Consider the following 10,536-nt stretch of genomic DNA (forward strand, 5'->3'; position numbering starts at 1 on the left):
TTGGAGGCGTTGTCTTATTTGTGACCTCTCTACATGATGCTGCGAGTGCCCTCCTTTGACCAATGCAGTTTGCATTTGTTTATGGATTTCTTTTATTGTTGTTTTCAGAGAGAGACACACATTAAAAAATTGATCCCGTTGCAACGCACGGACAATTACCTAGTATATATATATATATATATATACTATTCTGATTTCGGAATCAGAATAGTTATTTAGATCCCAACAGCCTATATAGGGGCGACGGAGGTTCTCCGAGATCTGAAAACCTGAAGCGAGCAGCCGATAAAAAAAGGAAAACCGATCCCGGTCCCGACTTTCTTCCCCAACCTCCCCACTCCCTGCATCTCCGTCCCGCAACCGCGGTCGCGCCCACTCCCCGGACCTCCCTGCCGCTGCGCGCTATCCCCCGGCCCCGCCCCGCCCCGTCTCCCCTGCCTTCATCCCCGACACCATCCCGGACCTTCGTCTGAAGCATCCGTCACATCCAGATCCACCCGCCGGCGACGCCCACCGCCGGCACCCCTCTACCCACTACCTTCCCGGCGGCTCCGCCTGCGTACCACCGCCGGCGCGCCCCTGTGCCCAGTCGCTGTTGCTGCCTCCCCACCCGCGCCCACCTCCTGGCACCCATGGCCGCCATCGCCAAGACCTTCCCTCCCCAACGAGGCTACACCTAGCCAGAGGCCTGCTGCTCTCCAACGCCTGGACTGACGCAGTCAACCGTGCGCCGGCAACGCGCAACCGGTCACCATGGAACCCGCGTGCAGGCATTCGTCCATGGTTGATAGCCTCAACCATGGCGGTCCATCCCCACATGCCGCCGCTGGCCGTCGCCGTCCCTGACCACCAGACAAGCACCGCCGCCCCTGCATCTCCGGCCACATCGACCTTCTCAAGAGGGCTACCTTGACCTTCCCGAGGAAGGTTCATCCATGGAGCGGCCGCTGCCGCCACTCCACTCCCGCGCTGTGCCTGGCTTGCCGCAAGCCTCCGCCCCCCATCACCAGTGCGCTGCCACCGCATGGAGCTTCCAGCGCCAAGATTCCCTTGTGCGCCATCAGCTACCACCTAGGTTGCGTGGCTACTTCCCACCCCGTTGTGCTTCAGATTCTGTAGAGCTTCAGGTTCAGAGCTTTTCACTTCTGAAATTCAGTAAGTTGCCTTGGGTGAATGCTGCGTCTGGTTCAGTTGCAAGGAGTCCTCTGTTTTGCTGTTGTTGTCTGTCTACTTCTGCTTTATAGTTTAATTTGAGCCATTATAGAACTGATGGAGACTAGTAATGGATCAGCCATACTTCCTCTCGGTATGTAGTTTGTTTAGTCTAGTATGTTGTTTTGTGCAGGTGAAGGGAAGGACTACCTGAGCGCTACCAGCAGTACAAGGAGTTTAGAAGGCAAGAGATGGGTCAATAGATGATCCCTACTTTGCAGCAATGTGATGTACGTGTGGAGGAAAGGTCAATCAAAAAGTGTAGTTTGATAATTACGTCGTAACTTATTAAGCTCGCTTGCTCTCTGGCTCTTATTACTTTGTGTTTGTGCCTCAAACAAAAGAAAAAAAAAGTAAAAAATATTTGAAGATTTTACACTAGAGAAGTTCATGTACACAGACCTACCCCCGATGCCCAGCTCCCTGCCGCAGAGATGCCTGTGTGCCCCCCAATGCCTCCTTCCGGCTCGCCGCCGCCCCCACAACCTCCGGGCACGCCGCCACCCCTGCCAACTTTCGGCGCGAGGCCGCCTCCGCTTCCTCCTTGCGCGTTATCACCCCCATCTCATCCAGCGCGAGGCCGCCCCTTCTTCAGGGCGAGGTGGATTTGGACTTCAGCGGCAGTACAGAGAGCACTTCGGGAGCACGTGGCGGGCTCAGAAAAGCTGGCCGCCCCTTGCTCTGGCGAGCTCAGGTGCTCTCGTCGGCGGCGGCCCATCCCACTGCTCGTCGCCGACCACAATGGTGTGAGGAGGTCGAGCTTCCATGCTCTTTAACAAATAAGTTCAAAGATAATAAATCACATGCGTTCCTCTCCATGTGTGCTTGTGTTCTGTGTGTGTTCATGGAAAAAATAGATGGTTTATTTTATTTTTATGTATGAAAAGAAAGAAGTTCAAATATAATAAACAAATAAGTTCAAGAATATGTAACGGTTTAGAAACCTGAGTTTGAAACATCTTGCAGATTTTCAGATACATGTGTACAGTCGTCAAAGTTCAGACAAAAATGCTAGCTAGCTCACTGCGAGGTCTGAGGCAGGGCGCGCACGTTGAACAAAATGGATTCATTGATCGGTTGTTTCTGGTCGAGGCAGGGCGAGCACGTAGTAGCAAGCAAAAGCTAGCTCACTCCGAGGTCTGATACATACATCGGTTAGTTGATAGAATTTGTCAAGCTAGTACCCACGTGCGTAAGCAATAGCAGACTTTGTCAAGCTAGTACCCACGTGCTTAAGCAATAGCAAAAAGCATTCGATGATTTTGTTCTCTATATTTCAAAGTATGTGGTGTACAAAAAAGAGAGGACTTAGTTGACCCACACACAACAGAAAAACATTGGTCTAAAACATCATGTTGTATAGTTTCTTGTTCCGTATTATTTCCTGAAGTTCAACGGTATGTATGGATGCAAAAAATGTATTTTTTGATATGTTAGTTTCAATTCAAAAACTACAAAACACCAAGTAAGTTCAAATACTAGAAGAAAAGGAAGTCCAAAAAAGGAGAAAAATAACACACAACATACACGACATGAAAAACAAGAAAATAAAAAAAGCCTCACCCAGAAATTGTTTACTCTCAAAGTTTAAGAAAAGAAAGAAGTTCATTTTTATAAAAAAAACAAAGTAATTTGACGTTCATAAAAAATTGATATTAAAAAAATCAATTTTCAAAATAAATAAAAACCTAGAATCTCAAATTAGAATAACAGAGCATTTCATTTTTGTTGTTAAACCAAGAAGTTTGAATTAAACTAATAGAGTAGTTCGATCTTAATAAAAAATTGGATTTTTTTTGTTTCTAGAAATATAACCAAGAAATTCAAATTAAAAAACCAAAGCACCACGATACTTTTATAGGAAGAATGAAAAAACGCTCACCTAGAATAAAGTTAACTCTCGATGTCCATATTTAATAAAATTGAAGAGTTCGACAAAAATGAGAAAACAAAACAGAGACACATAAATTTGTACAAAAAAACTCATGGATTTCCCGTCTTTGGAAAATTGAGTTTCCTAATTTCTAAAATAACCAAGAAGTTCAAATTTAAAAAATCAATCATTTCAAAAATTAGAAAGAAAACATGGATTTCCCTGTTTCTAGAAAAACCTAGAGTTTCAAATTTAAAAGACAAAGAAGTCCAATGTTTATTACAAACCCCAAGAAGGTCAAATGAAAAAACAAAGCATCTCAACACAAATTTATATAAAAAAGATTTTATCCGTTAAAATACACGGAGCAGATCGATGGTTATACAAAATTCAGATTTTACTCTTTATTAAAGAATGAAAACAAGAAGTTCAACTTTTAAAAATAGAGCAGTATGAAATTCATAAAAAAGGATTTTCACCGTTTCTTACAAAAATACCCGAGAAGTTCATATTTAAATAACGGGCTGGTTCAATATTTATTAGAAAACTAGGATTTTTCCGTTACTACAAAGAAATAAACCAAGAAGTCCAAATTACGTAAATAGAGAAGTTCGATATTTATAAAATCTCAGGTTTCCTTGTTACTAAGGAATAAAGGAGTACTTTGATGTATACGAAAAACTGAAATTCTTTCTGTCTGTAGGAAAAGAAGTTAAATTTTAATAAAATTGTATGATTCTAAAACCATATTTTTTTCTCCAGAGAATAAAACTATTAATGTTTTAGAAATTATGGGTAAAAAAGCAAAAGAGAAGTTCAAAGTGAAAACAACCAGCGGGTTCAACTACTACATGGAGTGTGTTTCATATAAGAAAAAAAGAATAAAAAGACAAAGTCTAAAAAGAATTTAGCTAGAAATTCACGTGTTTCGGCCCATGAAGTTCAAAAATTCTTGTAAAGGAGGTTCACTTTGTATTTAGTTGTTCAAATACACACAAAAAAGTTGTTTCTAGTGTTTTAAAACAGTTTTCTCAATCCATCATAAATTTGAAACATAATGCTCGGCACAGAAATGTTCTTCTATTCAACAAATTTCAAAGGGTATATCATATTCTTATTCAAACATAAACGGTTAAAAACAAATTGGTGTATATTGTCCCAAAAAGAAGTTTGATCGTATTAAAAAAAAGTTGTGTCTTTTCAACATGTTTCTAATGGTTTACCATTTGTGAAATTCCGAGTAACGAGTGAGAAATTATGAACAAAAATATGTGGTAGAAGTTCAAAGTGAAAACAGCGTGAAGTTCGATGATTATAGAAAACTCAGATTTTTCCTCGTTGTTAAAGAATGGAAACAAGAAGTTCAAAAATAAAATAACAAGAAGTTCAACCATAGAACGCTTTAAAATTTCATAAAAAAGATTAAAAGAAATAAAATGAGGAAGTCCATATTAAAATGATAGAGAAGTTCGATGATTATAGAAAACCCATATTTTCCTCGTTATTAAATAATAGAAACAAAAAGTTCAAAAATAAAATAACAAGAAGTTCAACTTTTAAAAATAGAGCGCTTCAAAATTTCATAAAAAGATTAAGAAATAAAACTAGGAAGTCCATATTAAAAAGATGGAGAAGTTCAATGATTATAGAAACTCAGATTTTCCTTGTTATTAAACAATGGAAACAAAAAGTTCAAAAATAAATAACAAGAAGTTCAACTATTAAAAATAGAGTGCTTCAAAATTTCATAAAAAAATATTAAGAAAATCAGATTAAAAATTCATAAAAAAACTCATATATTTTCATGTATCCGAGAGAAGATCAGATTGATAACTGCCAGAAGTTCACGTACTACACGGTGTGCATTTTGTATTAAAAAGAATAAAAAAAGCAAAGACTAAAAGTTTGTTGATATAAGTGCAAGTCCTTAGTCGGAGAAATTTAAAAAATATTGTGAGAGAGGTTTATACAAAAGAAATACCATTTGTGTAAAACTTGACGAATGGATGAGAAAATTACAAATGAAAAATACGTCACAGAAGTTCAACGTAAAAACAACAGGAAGTTCATCTACTACACTGAATGAATATCAGATGAATAACTTTTAAAATGGTCGCGAGTATGAAAAAATGATCAACACGGGAAAGTTGCGTGTCTACAGCAGCTTTCCACTGGTATATCACTTGCTCAATTCCGGTGAGTGGGTGGAGAGCTACGAGCAGTGGATGGAGAGCTACGAGCAAAAAACACACATGAAAAACAAAGTGAAGTTCAAGTTGACATGCCGAGAAGTTCAGGTTCTTCACGCGGTGCATTTTCGAAGAATCTGTTTCGCGATAAAGGCAGAACGAATGATCTCGCCATTTTCAAAATTACTTGAAAACGGCCAGGATTCAGAGAAAACCATCAACATGAAAAAGTTTCGCATTTTCCGTAGCTTTTCAGCGGTATATTATTTGCCCCATTCCGATAAAGTTTGTAGAAATTACGGCAAAAATACGTTTTTAACCATTTTCAAAACTGACATAAAACCGTAATGAATTAGGAGGAACAATATATACAAAAAACTGACATAAAACCATATTTCTTCAAGCTTTCCAACGCCATATCATTTGTTCCATTTGGACGTACGGTTAAAAAATTAGCTCGAAAATACGAACTCGGTGGAACTTGTACTGTTTTCTAAATTACTTTTAAACCATTCAAAATTAGAAAAAACTTTTAACATAAACAAGTAGCGCATTTTCATAAGCTTTCCAATGCCATATTATTTGCCTCAATTGGATTAGCCATTTAGAAATGGCATCGAAAATACGAACTCGGGTGTTCGGTTTGCGAAATTTTACAATTTTCCGAATTACTCTTTAACCGTAGTGAATTAGAGAAAACTTTCAACATGTGGAAGGAGCGGTTTTGCAGCAGCTTTCCAACGCCATATTGTTTGCCTCATTCCGATAAACAGTTTAAAAATGCGATCGAAAATACGATTCACGTTTTTTGTATGAAGAAAAAACGGTTTTCAAAACTGCTTTTAAACCGCTTACATTTTGCCAAAAATTTAACTTGGGTCATGATACTGATTTCCATAGCTATCCAACGATATATCGCAAGCCCCATTTGGACACCTTTTAGCTGAAGTTCAACCTAGTACTCGGGGAAGGTCAGGCGCGTTACTCGGGAAGTTCATGTTGTGATCAGAACATTATTCTGATCCCGTGATCAGAATAGTGTTAATGTGTATATATATATATATATTAAGATCGGTTCTACTAGAAATTCTATTTATATATATGCATAACATGCACAATATGTAGTATCGTAAAATACCAGCAAACGAAAAATAATTAAATGGAAAACACAAAATTCAATGAAAAAGAAATCATAAACCCAAAACCCCCCAACCTTTTAATACTGGTTGGTGACACCAACCGGTACTAAAGGGCTCCCTGCCCCCGAAGCTGGCTCGTGCCATGTGGTTGCCCTTTAGCACCGGTTCATGCTGAACCGGTACTAAAGGGGGGGGGGCTTTAGTGCCTACACTTTAGCACCGGTTACCAAACCGGCACTAAAGGGCCTTACGAACCGGTGCTATTGCCCGGTTCTGCACTAGTGTATGTTAGTTGATATTATTGATCCATATACTCTATAAGTGTTTATATGTCTGTTAGTTCTGTACATTCTTGGTTGATTGACTCGGTATTTGAATCTTGATACATCGCTTGTGTACATATCTAAATGGGAGTACACATTATGCTGCGTGTGACATTTGAGTTGGACATGAAGTGTTCCAAATATTTGAATTCACCTTAAACTGGATTCTAGTTTCTGAATTTGAGTATCGGCATTTGTAAACCATATTCATATATGACAGTGGAATACATCTTTGTCGTCCTTTTGAAGATATATAAAAACACATAGAATGATTTATAAAGATTCATATAGGCATACAAAATGGATTGGAATTTAGTTGCCAGGGTAAACGTGGATGCTTATTGTCCCAAAATTCGAAAGAAGCAGCAAAATGTCCACTCCCATGTCAGCTGCCTGAAGCCAAGTGTTTGGGAGATGGAAGTTATTGTCTACCCATTACACAGACAATCCATCGGCCCGATTTCCACTACTCTAAATAGGGGTAGGTTAGTAACTTCAATTAGACGTGACACGACCGCCTCTGAGCCCATTCCGACATGGTGGGCGTCAAACATGGGCGGCAAAACTCATTTGATTCAAGCTCGTCCGAAAGACCTCTGTTTCTCCCTCCATTCCCCATTCATACACGGTGGGCGGCAAAACAAACTTGACTCGGCCGAATTCGATGCAGGCAAATATTTTCAATAGGGGCAGGTTTGTAACTTCACTCAGAGGTGACACAACCGCCCTACCTGTCGCCCCGTTCATACACCATGGGCGCCAACCATGGGCGCCAACCACCCTCTCCTCGCCCGAAATCGCTCTAGGCAAATACTGGCGAGATGCGAGATTACCGTCCTATCCCCAACCGACGAGACGTCCAAATTTTAAACAGGGGCTAAGTTCGTAACTTTCCCATATTTCAGACAGGCGCATCCCAAAAACATGGTTCCCCATACCTCTCCCTCCATTTTCCCATTCATACACCGTCCACGCTAGAACACCCCATCCCCACACCAGCCTCCGTCCGCCACCCCATCCATCGCCGTCGTCCTCCACCACATCCATCGCCACCGTCCTCCACCATGCCGGAGCACCTACCAAGACCGCGCCGTCCACTGCTAGAGATGGACATTTCTCATCCACGGTGACGGACAATAGCCTTGCATCGCGTCCTCTCGCTTCATCGGCGCCGTCGTCCTCTTCGCCGGGGCCGCTCACACGACCTTCTCTTCCACCGCAACGGGACTTATCCCCCGATACACCCGTCTACCGTCGCAGATCTGCTTCAACGCCACCGACAACCATCGCACCCCCGATGCCTACACGGCGCCGCAAGAGAGGTGGTACTTCATATCTCCTCAACTTTTTGATCTCAACCAGAAAATAGATCTTAACTTGGTTACTCTACTTTCTTTTCAGCTCTTAGAATTTAGTTCTTAGTTTGAAGCAAACAATGGATGCTAAATATCATTTCTCCGGTTTGCAGCTTCAAATCTGCCATGGCACAACCATAATACGATTTAATTGATCATGCTTAGGGTTTAATTGATCATGTTGGTTCCGTGGTGGTTTCTTTAATAGAAATCGGAGGGGAAACCCTCTTTTGCTAAAAAAATATGCTTAGAGTTTCCCCCTTTTATGATCACTATACGATCAGAATACATGCTTCGTGTCATAATAACACTGCTCCACCCATCAAGCTAAACAGGCTTAGTTGTTCAAATATGAAACTGATATTATTATAATAGAGTTGTTTAATTGGTCAGCTAAATGTTACTAAATTAGTTTCGAAAATGCATGTTCGCCGCTCGGGTGTGTATCTCTACAGGGTGCCCATGGTGGGCCGGCCCACCCTGGGATTTTGGGTCGTCCCAGGCCCCAATTCCCCTCTATTCTGCTGCGCGCTTCCGATCTCTACTCGCCCCCAGCCGCCTGCCTCGCCGGTGACTTGCCGTCCTCGGACGGCATGACTCTAGGAGGAGACGCCGGACTAACAGGAGGCCAGGAGCCGCTTTCCCAACAGCGTCACCACTGCCCGGGCGCACCGCCGTGCCTACCTTCCCAGTCCGTTCAGGGCTCAGGCGTGCAGCACCCACCAAGCCAACCCGATTTATCCTGAGATACGTCCTCAACACTCAGCAGCCACTCCTCATCACCCATTTTCTAATTGATTCATTAGTCATTAGGCAGGACTGTCGTTTGGGTTTGTTGTGTGCTCAGTGCTACCTACACTTAATGGTTCAGATGTATTTCAGTAATCTTTAGTACCTCTAAAGTTCACAGGGTTTTCAACATTCCGGCCCTCGGAACATAAACTAGTCATTTTGGATTGTTGGTCGTAGTGACATTGACCCAGATTACTACTGCAAGCCAGGTTTGTTGACAATTTTACTTGTCTTTCTTACTCATTCGATATAATATCCAATTATTCACGTCGATTAGTTGCAAACAATAAGTGCTAGACAAACTTCTTAGATTTTGGACGGTCTCTTATTGCACCTACAATTCTGCATACTTGTCCTAGTAAGCTCACAAGTAAATGATTGATTCACTACATCTATGCTTGCCTTGTCATATTTGTTGTCAATATTCTTTTAGGGTGGACCACCCTGTTTGTAAATACTGGAACCGTAGACATGAGTGAATAGTATTTCTCTATGTGATCTCTTCCATCATGTGTGGGTAACGAACACTGCATTGTATAGAAAGAAAGTGTCATTTCCAGCTTTTACATAGGTTTCGATCTTTTACATGGAATACAATCTGCCTACTTGCTTTGTGTCGCACTACCAACACTCCACCCTTGAAGCTAAACATTACGCCACTCATAATTGCTTAGTTTATTTGTTCAAATACGAATTTCATATGATTCTAATGTTCCTACTTCAGTTTTGAAATGTGTGGCTGCCTGTTATAGAGACATAAGGGTTTTGTATTTCTGTGTGTGGTCTGGTCAGCACGGTTGGGGAGGTGAACTTTGCATATGCAGGGGTTTATAGGGAGACACTCTCCGAGTTGAATCCGCATTGCATTCCATAGATAATCTGACTACTTTTTATGTTTTCATGAACCTCAGATTCTGAACAGCATCATAATGATTATGAGCTTGCGCGCATGAAAAGAATAAAGAAGAACAATGCCATGGCTGTCAAACTTGGCATTAAGGGACAAGTCTGGATGCAATGCAATGCAAACGCTCTCCACCTACATATTCATGCTCAGAATATGATCCTAACACTGATTCTGAGCTAGAGGGAGACCTAAGTCAATGTAGCTCCCTAGTGGAGGAGTCAGAGGAAGATGCCCTATCTTATTCACCCATCAAGGTACTTGCTCTAACTTTCCAAGGTTACGTTGCTCGCACATATCTTGCAACTGATGCTTTGCATTGCTTCTACTTTGTTGAACTGCCATTAGCTTAGTTTACACATCGTGTATGTGAATACGCCCTGCCTATCCATTTTCAGTACATATTCCATCTGTCATTATACCATATTTATCCATTCAAATGCTGTTCTTGTGTATCAGACATTCAAAAGGAAGAGGGCGATTGCTGATCGTGGAGGAGCACAAGCAAAGTATTTGGAAAAGGTAGTGGCACCTGATAAATCAAATAGCCCATTAGGTGTAGTTGCAATATCACCCGACCCACAAAATACCCCAACTCTAGCAGACTCTAGCCCTACTACACTGGTCATTTCTGATGCCCCAACTCAGCATACCCCAACTGCAACAAACAGTATGATTATGCCAGTGGACATAGCACCAGCTGTACGACGCAAAACCCCCATTCCAGCAAAGAGTACACCAAATCCAGT

General features: G+C 41.4%; 1 long non-coding RNA gene across 1 annotated transcript; it reads left to right on the top strand.

The window, feature by feature from the left end:
- The first annotated feature begins 269 nt into the window (after window positions 1-269).
- LOC125533808 lies at window positions 270-1,530 on the top strand. Its single transcript, XR_007294363.1, has 2 exons — window positions 270-1,155; window positions 1,346-1,530. It is a non-coding gene; the product is annotated as an uncharacterized LOC125533808 (long non-coding RNA).
- The last annotated feature ends 9,006 nt before the right edge of the window (window positions 1,531-10,536 follow it).

The sequence above is a fragment of the Triticum urartu genome, chromosome 2 (assembly GCF_003073215.2).
Source record: "Triticum urartu cultivar G1812 chromosome 2, Tu2.1, whole genome shotgun sequence".
NCBI classification, from domain to species: Eukaryota; Viridiplantae; Streptophyta; class Magnoliopsida; order Poales; family Poaceae; genus Triticum; species Triticum urartu.